The 15001-nt window shown below is 42.9% G+C and overlaps 1 protein-coding gene across 1 annotated transcript in view; it reads left to right on the plus strand.

The window, feature by feature from the left end:
- Nucleotides 1–246: 246 nt before the first annotated feature.
- Nucleotides 247–15001, plus strand: part of FRY (FRY microtubule binding protein) — a 305032-nt gene continuing 290277 nt past the window's right edge. The window contains exons 1-2 of the mRNA XM_038761610.1: nucleotides 247–277; nucleotides 7529–7704. The gene's annotated coding sequence lies outside the window, so the exon portion shown is untranslated. The remainder of the gene's footprint in view (nucleotides 278–7528; nucleotides 7705–15001) is intronic.

Consider the following 15001-nt stretch of genomic DNA (forward strand, 5'->3'; position numbering starts at 1 on the left):
CGTCTAATGTGGAGTTTTGTCATCCAATGTGGCCCTGAGTGTTGGGCTATTTGAGAGATGCAGAAATAGCACGTGTATAGCTTTTGGGCACTATAAAACTACCAAAGTGTTGCTCCTCTTGCTACAGAATTCCTTTCATCCCCATTCAGTGTGGAAGAGACGTGATTGTAGTAGGACTTTGAAGACGGGAAAGTGGTGATCCGTCAGATTTGAGTTCCAGGCCAGAGAGAGGACCTGGGCAAGAGGTTGGCTGTGGGAAAGAGAAGATCGAGCTACAGTGAGTAGATTGGTGTAAGAGGAATGAAGGGTGTGGGTTGTGACATGAAATCAGCGAGGAAACTCGTTGTGGGCTGGGAATATGTCTGTAATAATAATAATAATAATAATAATGGCATTTACTAAGCGCTTACTATGTGCAAAGCACTGTTCTAAGCGCTGGGGAGGTTACAGAGTGATCAGGTTGTCCCACGGGGGGCTCACAGTCTTAATCCCCATTTTACAGATGAGGTGTACCCTCCCAAGCTCTTAGCGCAGCGCTGCGCACACACTAAGTGCTCAGTAAATACGACTGATTAATTGTCCCTGCTCACAAGGACCTTATACTTTGATGGGGGAGACAGACATAAAAATATTTACAAATATAGACACTGGCACTCCAGTGGGTCTGAATCACTAACAGCGATAGCGGTAAGCTCGTCTGGGATTAATTCCAACACCAAATTAACAAATTTCAGTGTGCTTTAAGTGGACAGCATAGAATTACTCAGTCAACCAAACAACAGGCAACTGGCATCATGCCAGCCTATACTTTCATCCCAGACATTTTCTCCTCTCTGTTTCCAAACTGTGGTGTGTTTTCTGCCCTTTTTCGCAAGTAACCAGCACCTGATGCTATCAACCAGCAGAATCAATCAATCACTGGTATTTATTGAGCATTTACTGTGTGCAGAGCACTGTACTAAGCTCCTGGGAGTTGGTAGGTATGTTCCCTGACTGCAAGGAGCTTCAAATCCAGAGGCGGAGGTAGACATTAAAATAAATTGTGGACACGAACAGACGTGCCGTGGGGCTGAGGGTAGGGTGAATATCAAGTGATTTAAAGGGTATAGATCCAGGTGCGTAGATGACACAGAAAGGGACAACAGGATTGAGTACTTTAAAGCCAGTGGTGAGGAGTTTACAAGGAGTCAGTGCACACCCAATGTCTGCAGAGGACAAATCAGGTAGAGAAAGTTTTTGAGTGTGGCTTGGATATTAGGGAAGTTTTCCCAACTCCTAGCTTGTATTGGGATGATCATTAAATAACCACAAAGGGTCTGACCCCGGGATAAAGGGGAAAACCCAGTTTCTGTCTAAAGAGCTCATGATTTAGTCACTTAAAGCAGATGAAAATAATGCAAGACAATGATATTAATTTGTATTTGCACTGCTGTAGGTCTTAGGCCATGGCTACCCTTGTGCCCGAAAGGGCTCCGCTTACAAACAGGTCTCCTCTCTTGTATCTGTTTGTCCCAATATGCTGCTTAAATCTTTTTTTTTCAGTATCTAAGCGCTTACCATGTGCCAGGCACTGTACTAAGTTCTGGGATAGATACAGGATAATCAGGTTGGATGTGGTCCCTGTCCCATGTGGGGCGCCCAGTCTTAATCCCCATTTTGCAGGTAGGGTAACCGAGGCACAGGGAAATAAAGTGACTTGCCAGGGTCACACAGCAGGTAAGTGGTGGAGCCAAGATTAGAACCCAGGTCCTCTGACTCCGAGGCCTGCCTTCTTTTCACTAGGCCACGCTGCTTCTCAAATTTTTGGCGATTTTTTTTTCCCAAGTCAAGTAGTAAATTGACTAGAAAGAGAGGCTCTTTATGGTACTCTCCATAGACCATGGAGGATGCAGCTGTAACTTCTTTTTTTATGCCCTTAATTCCAAATGGTTAAACCAGGATATGGTTTTTAATTATTCTGCGGCGTGACATAACGTCATGCTGAGGTGAGCGGAGAAATAACCAACCCCTGTTTGGAAATGTACCTTTAAAAATGTTACGTGGTTGGGTTTTGTTGCCAGGGTAAATACATTCTCACCCATTTTGGAAAAACTTGCCTGACCTGCTCTGTCTAGCCTATTCAGTGTTAGCATTGTATTAATTTACATGTTACATAAAAATAATAAATACTCTAGTTCACAGAAGGAGTATATCAAAGACTTGAACAAGGGACAACTAAAATGAAAGTACAGTGTACCAAACCATCCTTTTACAAAAAAAAAAGCAACAAATCCAATATTTGGAATCAAAGTGAAATTTTCTTTAAAAAGTGCATCATTTTTAAAACTTTAAAAAAAACCAGCTGGTCATGAACTATTTCTTGTCAGGCTAATTATTTCTGTCAAGGCAGTGACTTCATGAGCCCTGACTTTCTGCTCATCCTCTAGAAATAGTTTTCCTCTGTTGCAACCTTAGCAGTCCCTTTGTTGTGATACTAATTTTAAAAAATCCAAACAATCCTCCCCCTTGTTTGAGTTGATAGAGGTTAGGGCATAATTCCCCTGTTTCCTATTAGCTGGTTTTATAAACTGCATCGTTCTTAAGTGTTGTGATTGGATAAATTTCAGCCCTTCTGGAAACTGTGGACTTTGGAATATCACCTCTCTCTCCCTTTGTGTGATAAAGTCCTTCTTGAGGCAATTACTGTTGAAATAATTAGATGTCTTTCACTTGCTGCAAGACATTTTGTCATTCCAACAAAGCCTTCCCATCTCTTAACCTCACAGAAAGGGTTATAAAGACCCAACTGACTCTCTGAATTGCAGTTTTCTCTTTTTAGGTCCCGTGCATTCATGTTGGTCTTAGCAGCTGAATTTTTCCATGTTTTGAAGGCTTTTAATCTGTGTTAGGGGCTGGACGGGGAAAGCTTAATTATGAGAAGCCAGTGCTGCCCAACTCAGCTTTTAGACTGTGAGCCCACCGTTGGGTAGGGACTGTCTCTATATGTTGCCAATTTGTACTTCCCGAGCGCTTAGTACAGTGCTCTGCACATAGTAAGCGCTCAATAAATACGATTGATGATGATGATAATGCCCTTCATCGCCCTGAACCTCAGAGCTGAACTTCAAACATGGAAGAATCAAGAATGCAACACCGTCATGCCACCCAAATTATGGTCAGTGAGCCCCATGAAGGTCCTGCGTTAGACACATGGTGGTGGTGCTTTGTATAGTGCTCTGCACGTAGTAAGTGCTCAATAAATACCATTAATAAATCGGTGAAGGGAGAGGGATCAGGGGGAATCTCAGCCATTGGTTCCTTCAGCCCTCTGCCCCGGCAGCGACGCTGTTCCTCAAATTTCGATGTCCCACCTGCCGTTCCCACCAGACAGTAGTCCGGAGTCATGGCAGAAACCATCTCAGAAGTCAACCTTGAGGAAATCAGTGGTAGTAGCGGGGGACGTGGGGAAGACTTCTTCTTTAGAGAAGCAGTGTGGCTCAGTGGAAAGAGCCCGGGCTTTGGAGTCAGAGGTCGTGGGTTCAAATCCCGGCTCCGCCACTTGTCAGCTGTGTGACTTTGGGCAAGCCACTTGGCTTCTCGGGGCCTCAGTTACATCATCTGTAAAATGGGGATGAAGCCTGTGAGCCCCACGTGGGACAACCTGACCACCTTGTATCCCCCCAGCGCTTAGAACAGTGCTTTGCGCATAGTAAGCGCTTAATAAATGCCATCATTACTATTATTATTATGGCTCTGGTTTTTCTCCTGTTTCCATTGCTGCTGTTGCAACCTAAATCAATCAATCAATCGTATTTATTGAGCGCGTACTATGTGCAGAGCACTGTACTAAGCGCTTGGGAAGTACAAATTGGCAACATAGAGAGACGGTCCCTACCCAACAGTGGGCTCACAGTCTAAAAGGGGGAGACAGAGAACGAAACCAAACAGACTAACAAAATAAAATAAATAGAATAGATATGTACAAGTAAAATAAATAAATAAATAAATAGAGTAATAAATATGTACAAACATATATACAGGTGCTGTGGGGAAGGGAAGGAGGTAAGATGGGGGGATGGAGGTGGGGAGAGGAAGGAAGAGGCTCAGTCTGGGAAGGCCTCTAAACAGCAGAGACCATGGGAAGGGAGGAATGAGGCGGAAAACCTGCCGTCTCCCATAGTGCTTCCCTATCCCCGTGGCAGCCCTGCCTCTCAGCTTGTGGGAATACTCTCCTCGAGGGCCCATGGCTTGGAGTAATCACTCCACCTTGCTTCTTCTTGTCCTCACCTCTGTGGAGCTGGAGAACAACTTGAAATTCTCTTCCTTGCATAGCTCTCCAGGTACTTGAAAATGATCTCCACCCTCCCTTTTTTTTTTTCCGAACAAGCAAAACCAACTTCTTGAACCCTTCCATCTCTTTAATCGTGCTTACTTGGAGCCCTCTCTTGTTTTTCCAGGGAGGGCCATAGTTGGACCGAGTATTCTTATAGAAGCCCGGCCAAGGAGGGAGGATTGCTTCCATTCATTTTGGGCTCCTACGAATACATCCCAGGATCATATTAGTGTTTTAAAATCACAGCATTGCTTCGCTGACTCATAATCAGCACCCACGAAGACCACAAAGTGTTTTCCGCCGTAGAGGTGCTTGGCCAGCCCTGTCCCCATTTTATAACTGGATAAACTGAGAAGCAACTTTGCCTAGCGGCCAGAGCACAGGCCTGGGAGCAAGAAGAACCTGGAGTCTAATCCCGGCTCCCCCACTTGTCTGCCGTGTGACCTGGGCACATTACTTCATCATCATCATCAATCGTATTTATTGAGTGCTTACTATGTGCAGAGCACTGTACTAAGCGCTTGGGAAGTACAAATTGGCAATACTTCACTTTTCTGTGAAAAAAGTACTTCACTTTTCTGTGCCTCAGTTCCCTCACCCGGAAAATGGGGATTAAGACTGCCAGCCCTCCGTGGGACAGAAACTATATCCAACCTGATTATCTTGTATCCACCCCAGTACTTAGAACAGTGCCTGGCACAGAGTAAGCATTTAACAGATACCACAGTTATTATTATTGTTATTCAATCAATCAATCAATCGTATTTATTGAGCGCTTACTGTGTGCAGAGCACTGTACTAAGCGCTTGGGAAGTACAAGTTGGCAACATATAGAGACAGTCCCTACCCAACAGTGGGCTCACAGTCTAAAAGGGGGAGACAGAGAACAAAACCAAACATACTAACAAAATAAAATAAATAGAATAGATATGTACAAGTAAAATAAGTAAATAAATAGAGTAATAAATATGTACAAACATATACATATATACAGGTGCTGTGGGGAAGGGAAGGAGGTAAGATGGGGGGATGGAGAGGGGGACAACTATTATAATATAATATAATAATATTATTATAAGTTGATTTCACTCATTCATTAATTCAGTTGGATTTATTGAGCGCTTACTGTGTGCACAGCACTGTACTAAGCGCTTGGGAAGTACAAGTTGGCAACATATAGAGACGGTCCCTACCCCACAGTGGGCTCACAGTCTAGAAGGGGGAGACAGACAACAAAACATGTGGTCAGGTGTCAAGTCATCAGAATAAATAGAAGTAAAGCTAGACGCACATCATTGACAAAATAGAGTAGTAAATATGTACCATTAAAACAAATAGAGTAACAAATCTGTATTCATTCAATCGTATTTACTGAGCGCTTACTGTGTGCAGAGCACTGTACTAAGCACTTGGGAAGTACCAGTTGGCAACATAGAGAGACGGTCCCTACCCAACAACGGGCTCACAGTCTAGAAGGGGGAGACAGACAACAAAACAAAACATGTGGACAGGTGTCAAGTCATCAGAATAAACAGAAGTAAATTTAGATGCACATCATTGACAAAATAAATAGAATAGTAAATATGTACAAGTCAAATAAATAGAGTAATAAATCTGTACAAACATATATACAGGTGCTGTGGGGAGGGGAAGGAGGTAGGGCGGGGGGCGATGGGGTGGGGGAGAGGAAAGGGGGGGCTCCATGATGCCTGTCTCATACAAGGGAGACAAAACTGTGAAAAACGGTGCCTCAGAATCTCGAACCCTGCACCCCTCTCAACTCTCTATCTGTATTCATAGGGCCAACTTCTCACTCATTGTGAGCGCAAGGGGAACAGGGATTTGGAAAGGGATAGGGACTAGAAGGACAGCCTTCCCTCCTCTCCCCCTCGTCCCCCTCTCCATCCCCCCATCTTACCTCCTTCCCTTCCCCACAGCACCTGTATATATGGATATATGGTTGTACATATTTATTACTCTATTTATTTATTTATTTATTTATTTTACTTGTATATTTCTATCCTATTTATTTTCTTTTGTTGGTATGTTTGGTTCTGTTCTCTGTCTCCCCCTTTTAGACTGTGAGCCCACTGTTGGGTAGGGACTGTCTCGATGTGTTGCCAATTTGTACTTCCCAAGCGCTTAGTACAGTGCTCTGCACATAGTAAGCGCTCAATAAATACGATTGATTGATTGATTGATTGATCAAAGAGCAATCGTGTGGCCATTTTGGGTCTTTCCAGCCCCGATTGGAAGCGCTCCGGTTTTGGCAGAGACTTGGAAGAAGCGAGGATGGGAGTCCAGCCCAAACAGCCGTGGGCTCCATCAACCCCAGCACCCCTTTTGGCGTCGACACCTGTGTTTGTTCTCACTCTTGTAACCAATCATTCAGGGGTATTGATCATCATCATCATCGTATTTCTTGAGCGCTTACTATGTGCAGAGCAGTGTACTAAGCGCTTGGGAAGTACAAATTGGCAACATATAGAGACAGTGCCTACCCAACAGTGGGCTCACAGTCTAAAAGGGGGAGTCAGAGAACAAAACCAAACATACTAACAAAATGAAATAAACAGAATAGATATGTACAAATAAGATAAATAAATGGAGTAAAAAAATATGTACAAACATATATACATATATACAGGTGCTGTGGGGAAGGGAAGGAGGTAAGATGGGGGGATGGAGAGGGGGACAAGGGGAACGCTTGATCGAACGCTTACCGTGTGCAGAACGTTGAGCTAACACTTGGGAGGGTACAGTGCAACAGAGTTGGTAGACACGTTCCTTGCCATCAAAGACTTTCCATTCTAGCTGGGGGAAGGCAGATACTAAAATCAGTTACAAAGAGGGCAAACAGCAGAGTATAATCAGAGAAGCAGCGTGGCTTAATGGAAAGAGCCCGGGCTTTGGCGTCAGAGGTCATGAGTTCAAATTCCGCCTCTGCCAGTTGTCAGCTGTGTGACTTCGGGCAAGTCATTTCACTTCTTTGGGCCTCAGTTACCTCATCTGTAAAATGGGGATTAAGACCGTGAGCCCCCCGTGGGACAACCTGATCACCTTGTAGCCTCCCCAGCGCTTAGAACAGTGTTTTGCAGATAGTAACAAATGCCATTGTTGTTATTATTATTATTATAAGGATCTGTTCAATAAGTGCGGTTGGGGTGGGTCGCTTTGCTAATATTTTTAGATTTAATTCTGTGCCTTTCATTCAAGGCCTTAGCAACCCCACCCAGGACGGTGTCATCTTAATTCCTTCATCGAGGTGAACGGAGAAAACATTGTTAAATGGTACCAGCCCCCTGGGAGCCTAACAAGTTGACAGCAAGACTGACATCTGACAGTTGAAAACCACCCCGCAGCCAGCCCTGAACAGCAGTCAGCCGATAGTGGTATTCTATTTATTTTATTTTGTTAGTATGTTTGGTTTCGTTCTCTGTCTCCCCCTTTTAGACTGTGAGCCCACTGTTGGGTAGGGACTGTCTCTATATGTTGCCAATTTGTACTTCCCAAGCGCTTAGTACTATGTGCTCTGCACATAGTAAGCGCTCAATAAATACGATTGATGATGATGATGATGATGGTATGTAGAGTCTAGACCTGCGATTTTCAAATTCGCATTCTGCCATCCCCTCGAGGATTCCCTCCACCATGGATTGTGACCCCACTGCCGAGGTCATGGGAGTTAATTCCTTAAAAAATAACCGTCATCAGAATGAGGTTCCAAATAGCCTTTCCTTCCTGTCTGTTCGGTCAGCCCTAGATTTATATCTTGCTGACTTGCCCTCCAATTAAGGAAAAAACCAGAGCTCTTCCCATAGCCCTGGTCCCGAGCCCTCTCTTCCTGCCCCGTTCTAAATCAGATTCGGGCCAAGGGTGGACCGTCTGAGCTCAGTCCCCCGGATTCCCCCAGTTGATCAGTCGATGATATTTATTGAGCGCTTGGACATGGATTGGACTTGTGTAGGTGTTTATGACCGAATCTCTTAAAGTTGCCTTACTTAATGCTGACAGTGACCAACATCGTGGGCTCACTTGTGTCATATTGAGATTTATCAAATTCTGTTTCATGGGAAGGTTTTTGCAGTTTTAACAGGTAGCCTGGCAGCTATAACAGGATAAGGGACTGATTTTTGTACAACTTTGTATTTTATTAGTTGTCTTACTTAATGCTGACAGTGACCAGCATTACTAAGCCGTGGGCTCACTTGTGTCATATTGAGATTTATCAAATTGTGTTTTATGGGAAGGTTTTTGCAGTTTTAACAGGTAGCCTGGCAGCTATAACAGGATAAGGGACTGATTTTTGTACAACTTTGTATTTTATTAGTTGCCTTACTTAATGCTGACAGTGACCAGCATTACTAAGCCGTGGGCTCACTTGTGTCATATTGAGATTTATCAAATTGTGTTTTATGGGAAGGTTTTTGCAGTTTTAACAGGTAGCCTGGCAGCTATAACAGGATAAGGGACTGATTTTTGTACAACTTTGTATTTTATTAGTTGCCTTACTTAATGCTGACAGTGACCAGCATTACTAAGCCGTGGGCTCACTTGTGTCATATTGAGATTTATCAAATTGTGTTTTATGGGAAGGTTTTTGCAGTTTTAACAGGTAGCCTGGCAGCTATAACAGGATAAGGGACTGATTTTTGTACAACTTTGTATTTTATTAGTTGCCTTACTTAATGCTGACAGTGACCAGCATTACTAAGCCGTGGGCTCACTTGTGTCATATTGAGATTTATCAAATTGTGTTTTATGGGAAGGTTTTTGCAGTTTTAACAGGTAGCCTGGCAGCTATAACAGGATAAGGGACTGATTTTTGTACAACTTTGTATTTTATTAGTTGCCTTACTTAATGCTGACAGTGACCAGCATTACTAAGCCGTGGGCTCACTTGTGTCATATTGAGATTTATCAAATTGTGTTTTATGGGAAGGTTTTTGCAGTTTTAACAGGTAGCCTGGCAGCTATAACAGGATAAGGGACTGATTTTTGTACAACTTTGTATTTTATTAGTTGCCTTACTTAATGCTGACAGTGACCAGCATTACTAAGCCGTGGGCTCACTTGTGTCATATTGAGATTTATCAAATTGTGTTTTATGGGAAGGTTTTTGCAGTTTTAACAGGCAGCCTGGCAGCTATAACAGGATAAGGGACTGATTTTTGTGCAACTTTGTATTTTATTAGCACTTTGTAAAATAATTCATGAGGGGTTGGTTTTCATTAGAGGAACTGGGGAAGCAGTGTTGCCTGATGGTTAGCCTGGAGCTGGGAGTCAGAAGGACCTGGGTTCTAATCCCGGCTCTGATACTTGTCTGCTTGGTGACCTTGGACAAGTCACTTCACTTCTCTGTGCCTCAGTTATCGTATCTGTCAAATGGAGATTAAGACTGTGCGCTACATATGGGACATCTACCCCAGCGCTTAGAACAGTGCCTGGAACATAGTAAGTGCTTAATAAATACCATTAAAAAAAAAAAAGAATGACATAGGCCCATCACACTCTTGGAGTTTCTCTCCTCTACTTGAGACCAGGGTTTTTATAAATTGGCTTATGTTACTGTCTACTACTTCTTCTGGGGGTGACTGATAATTGCTGGTGTTACAGCGTGTTGGATATTTCAGTGATAGTAATTGTAGCAGTATTTATTGAGCTGTCCTTCCTGTAACATGGCTGTGTATTTTAGGAACTGTTAGCACATCAGATAAAATATCTCTGTGGCCACCCTGACAGTGATGTAGCAAAATCATTTCTAAAATCATTAAGAAATGCAGTTTTTGCAGTCTGAACATTCTGTTGCTTCTTCCTGATGAGGTGCATTTAAAACTGCCCCCCTAAGTGTTTTTTTTAACTAATGACAAATGGTATTTTTCTAAATTAAAATTTTATGACAAAAGTCACTGTCAGGCAGTTGATGTTAAGTGAATTCAAAACCTATCGTAGTTCTGTTTGAAAAGGCAGTACTGTTTGGTTATTTAAAGGGGCAAATCCTGTTTCTTTACAGAGGAGTGTTAAAGAATTAACAGCCTGTAATTCCTTTGGAAATGTCAGGAGTGTGATTAGTATTTTAAAAGAATAAATGAAATGTAAGTGTAATTTACACTTCCTTGAGGCCAGGGATCTTGTCTACTGACTCTTTTGTACTCTCCAAGTTCCTAATACAGTGCTTTGCACACAATAGGCATTAAATAAATACTATTGATTGAGCTGGCTTGAATCTCCCCCAAAGAGCTGATTGCCTCAGGAAATGTAGAGTTTTGATTAGGGAGATGATTCAGAAGTGATCAAGAGAGTTGACAAAAGTGTGAGCCTATTTGTAGATGGTGATAGCCTTGGACATAAAGAGGAAGAGGCTGAACTTGATGTAGAAGAGAGAAGAAATTGATAATGGGATACAAGTGAGTCAGGTAGAAGCAGAGAAGTGGTGTGGTGTAGTGGATAGAACATAGGTCTCGAAGTCATAAGGACATAAATTCTAATCCCGGCCCCTCCATGGGTCTGCTGTGTGATCTTGGGTGAGTCACTTCACTTCTCTGGGCCTCAGTTCCTTCATCTGAAAAATGGGGATTAAGAGTGTGAGCCCTATGTGGGAGAGGGACTGTGTCTAACCTGCTTAACTTGTATCTGCCTCAGTGCCTAGAGCAGTGCTTGGCACATAGTAAGTACTTAACAGGTACTTATTATTATTATTATTATTAGCTTTATTCTGCCAGGAATTCATAATAATAATAATTATAATAATAATAGGTAGAAGCAGAGAAGCAGTGTGGTGTAGTGGATAGAACATAGGTCTCGAAGTCATAAGGACATAAATTCTAATCTATTCTAAATTAATAAATAATAATAATAATAATAATTATTATTATTATTATTATGAATTCCTGGCAGAAGAATAAAGCTAATAATAATAATTATTATTATTGTACCTGTTAAGTACAGGTATAATAATAATAATAATAATAATAATTATTATTATTATGAATTCCTGGCAGAAGAATAAAGCTAATTCTGGGCCTCTAGAGGGACAGGGACTGTGTCTAATAATAATAATAATGGCATTTATTAAGTGCTTACTATGTGAAAAGCACTGTTCTAAGCGCTGGGGTGGTTACAAGGGGATCAGGTTGTCCAATGGGGGGCTCACAGTCTTAATCCCCATTTTACAAATGAGGTAACTGAGGCACAGTGAAGTTGAGTGACTTCCCAACTGTATATTCTTTCCCAGTGCTTAGTACAGTGCTCTGCATGTAATAAGCGCTTTAATACATACTATTAGTACTGATACTGCTGAGGGACAATAGGAGAAAATGGAAGGATAGCATTTGCTATCTGAAATGAGGTGCCTGGTATGGTTTCCTGCCCAGGGCTGGGCCTTTGCTGCTCGGAATGATCTTGGAAGCTGAGGGAGACTAGCCAGCCCTGGAAAACAGAGAAGGCCGTTTGCTCTTCAGAGGAGAGAAATTTCCATGTTGCGATCAGGAGGCCAAGAAGATCATAATCGCTTGAGGATGTGGCGGTGTAAAATGGGATTGAGAGATAAGAAAGCCCTCTCTATCAGTCAGTTGTATTTATCAATTGTTGTTATATTGTAACAGACACAGTCATCATCATCATCATCAATCATATTTATTGAGCGCTTACTGTATGCAGAGCACTGTACTAAGCGCTTGGGAAGTACAAGTTGGTAACCTACAGAGACAGTCCCTACCCAGCAGTGGGCTCACAGTCTAAAAGGGGGAGACAGAGAACAAAACCAAACATACTAACAAAATAAAATAAATAGAATAGATATGTACAAGTAAAATAAAAAAATAAATAAATAGATTAATAAATAGGTACAAACACATGTACATATATACAGGTGCTGTGGGGAAGGGAAGGAGGTAAGGTGGGGGTGCTCCTAAGAATTACCTTTAGAAAGGAAATGTGCAGTGTGGCCTAGTGAAGAGAGCATTTGGTTGGGATGCTGGAGTCCTGGGTTTTAGGTCCAGCTCTGCCCTGGTCTGCTGTGTGACCTTGGGCAAGTCCTTCAACCTCTCTGGGCTTGAGTCTCCTCATCGGGAAAATGGGGATAAGATACCTTCCCTCCCCCTCTCCTAGATTGTCAGCCTGTGTGAGACGGGGACTCTGATTATCTGGTATCTATCCAAGTGCCTAGCACAGTGCTTGCCATATTGTTAGCACTTAATAAACACCATAATTATTATTTCTATTGGAAACTGAGAGCAGGAGAGTATATAAGTAGGGGCTGACGTGACTTCATTTTAGGGATTTTACAAGTTTTGCTTGGAAGATTAAATTGATAAAATTGAAAGAGAATAACAGGGGGAAATTAGACCTCTTCCTCCATCAGACTTGTCGGTTGAAGTTGTGTCCCCAGCCTCATTTCCATTTTAAGGAAGGACCAGATGTTTTTTTTAACACCAGGCTTTAGAGTCTGTGAGAGACTGAAGCAGCGTGACTAAGAGGAAAGAGCACGGCCTTGGGAGTCAGAGGTCATGGGTTCAAATCACGATTCCGCCACGTGTCTGCTGTGTGACTTTGGGCAAGTCACTTCACTTCTCTGGGCCTCAGTTACCTCATCTGTAAAATGGGGATTAAGACTGTGAGCCCCACATGGGACAACCTGATCACTTTGTATCCTCCCCAGCACTTAGAATGGTGCTTTGCACACAGTAAGCGCTTAACAAATACCATCATCATCATTATTATTATTACTGTGGACCCAGCAAGGCAAGTTGGAGCAAAAAAGGAAGGTTCTTGAGAGGAAAAAGATGGTTTCGTGTCTAGAAGAAGATGCATTCCCTGGTGTGGTCCAAACCCCTGGTTCGGATATTTGCACTGTGGTAAAAAGAGAGGCTTGAGAAAAGCTTACTGGCCAGAAAAATCAGAGGTAAAGGCAAGAAAGGACAGAGCTGGGCAGCCAGAAGGGAAAAAAAAAACCCTTCTAGGATAGTTGAGGACTCCAGTCTTGGTCATGTGGCCTTGAATTACTGATGAGTTCTCGAGGAGGAGATGTGGGAGAGAGAATCAGAGAGACAAAATTTGATGGGGTGAAAAGTCCTAGGGTGAACTGCAAATCAGGGTTGATTGTGAAGCTTAACTAATCCATCAGTCATAATAATAATAATTATAATTTTGGTTCCTGTTAAGCGCTTACTATATACCAAGCACTGTTCTCAGCGCTGGGATAGATATGTGTTAATCAGGTAGAACACAGTTTCTGTCCCACTTGGAGTCGCACTCTTAATCCCCATTTTACCGATGAGGTAACTGTGAGGACCAGAGAAGTTAGGTGACTTGCCCAAGGTCACCTAGCAGATATGTGACGGAGCCAGGATTAGAACCCAGGTCCTTCTGACTCCCAGCCTATGCGCTGTCTGCTAGGCCAGTCTGCTTCTCTATTTATCGTATTCTTTTGTCATATTTATTGAGCACTTACTGGGTGCAGAGCATTATATTAAGCACTTAGGAGAGTACAATATAACAGAGTTGGTAGACACATTCCCCGCCCACAGTGACCTTACAGTCTAGTGGGGGAAATATATATTAATGGAAATGAAAGTAAATTGCGGATATGTACAGCTGTGGGGCTGAAGGAAGGGTGAATAAAGGCTAGTAAATCAGGGTGACGCAGAAGGGAATGGAACAAGAGGAAATGAGGGCTCAGTCAGGGAAGCCCTCCTGGAGGAGATTTGTTTTCAATAACACTTTGAAAGCGGGGAGAGTAGTTGTCTCCAATTGACTCCAGTCTTGGTCATGTTGCCTTGAATTACTGATGAGTTATCGAGGAGGAGTTAAGGTAGAGATAATCAGAGAGGCACAATTTAACACAGTTTGAGGGGTAAAATGTCCTGAGGCAAACTGCAAAACTTGGGAACCGCAAACGCAGAGTTGACAGTAAAACATAAGCAGTCAGGAAAAGTGTGGAAAGGAAGAACTCAGAGTCAAGGGAAGGTTCCCAAGACACACAGCTCAAATCTCTTTGGATTTCCATTCCCGAGGGAAGTACAGTGGAAATCAACATCTTTTGTAATGATTGGGTTTCCAGCCCGCGGCGTCCCAGTGGGATTTTCAACCAAGTGCCTGAACTTCATCTGAGGTAAGGTGCAGCTTCACGTTAAAAGTGGGTTTTAGTCAATAACTGTGGCATTTGAGAAGGGCTTTGTATGGGCCAAAGCACTGTGCTAAATGCTGGGGTAGAGAAGCGGCGTGGCTCAGTGGAAAGAGCCCGGGCTTTGGAGTCAGAGGTCATGGGTTCAAATCCCGGCTCCGCCAATTGTCAGCTGTGTGACTTTGGGGCAAGTTACTTAACTTCTCTGGGCCTCAGTTACCTTATCTGTAAAGTGGGGGTTAAGACTGTGAACCTGATCCCCTTGTAACCTCCCCAGCGCTTAGAACTGTGCTTTGCACATAGTAAGCGCTTAATAAATGCCACTATTATTATTATTATTATTCAATTAGTTGTACCTAGTCCTTATCCCACATTGAGCTTTCAGTCTAAGAGGCTGGAGAGCAGGGCTAATGCCAGTTTACAGATAAAGAAGAGATGGCAGCACTGAGGAAAGTGACTTGCCTGATGTCATACAGTAGGTCAGTGATAGAGCTGGAATTAGAACCCAGGTCTCGTGAGTGCCAGCCCTGGGCTCTTTCCACTAGACTATGCCGCCTCCCATCACG

This window comes from Tachyglossus aculeatus, chromosome 20, assembly GCF_015852505.1.
Source record: "Tachyglossus aculeatus isolate mTacAcu1 chromosome 20, mTacAcu1.pri, whole genome shotgun sequence".
NCBI classification, from domain to species: Eukaryota; Metazoa; Chordata; class Mammalia; order Monotremata; family Tachyglossidae; genus Tachyglossus; species Tachyglossus aculeatus.